Source organism: Penaeus monodon, chromosome 22 (genome assembly GCF_015228065.2).
Source record: "Penaeus monodon isolate SGIC_2016 chromosome 22, NSTDA_Pmon_1, whole genome shotgun sequence".
In the NCBI taxonomy this organism is placed as follows: Eukaryota; Metazoa; Arthropoda; class Malacostraca; order Decapoda; family Penaeidae; genus Penaeus; species Penaeus monodon.
The window spans coordinates 5,861,401-5,861,683 of NC_051407.1; positions in this window are offsets into that span (position 1 = coordinate 5,861,401).

Sequence of the window (283 nt, forward strand, 5' to 3'; positions counted from 1 at the left end):
AGGGAGAAATAAAGAATTAGGGAGAGAGGTGGAAGGATGGCGATGAATGTAGATGAAGGAGGGAAGAGAGGAAAGGGAAAGAGGGAAACGGAAAGAAAGGGAGAAATGAAAGATGAAAAGTAGGTAAAGAGAAAGAAGGAAAAGGAGAGAGAGAAATAGACAGAGTGAAATAGAAGGAGAGAAAAGAAAAGGAAAGAAGAAGAATAAAAAGAAGAGAAGAAATAGAAAAAAGGAGAAGAAGAAGAGAGATTAAGGGGTGGTGGTTATCATCACTCTTTGTCTG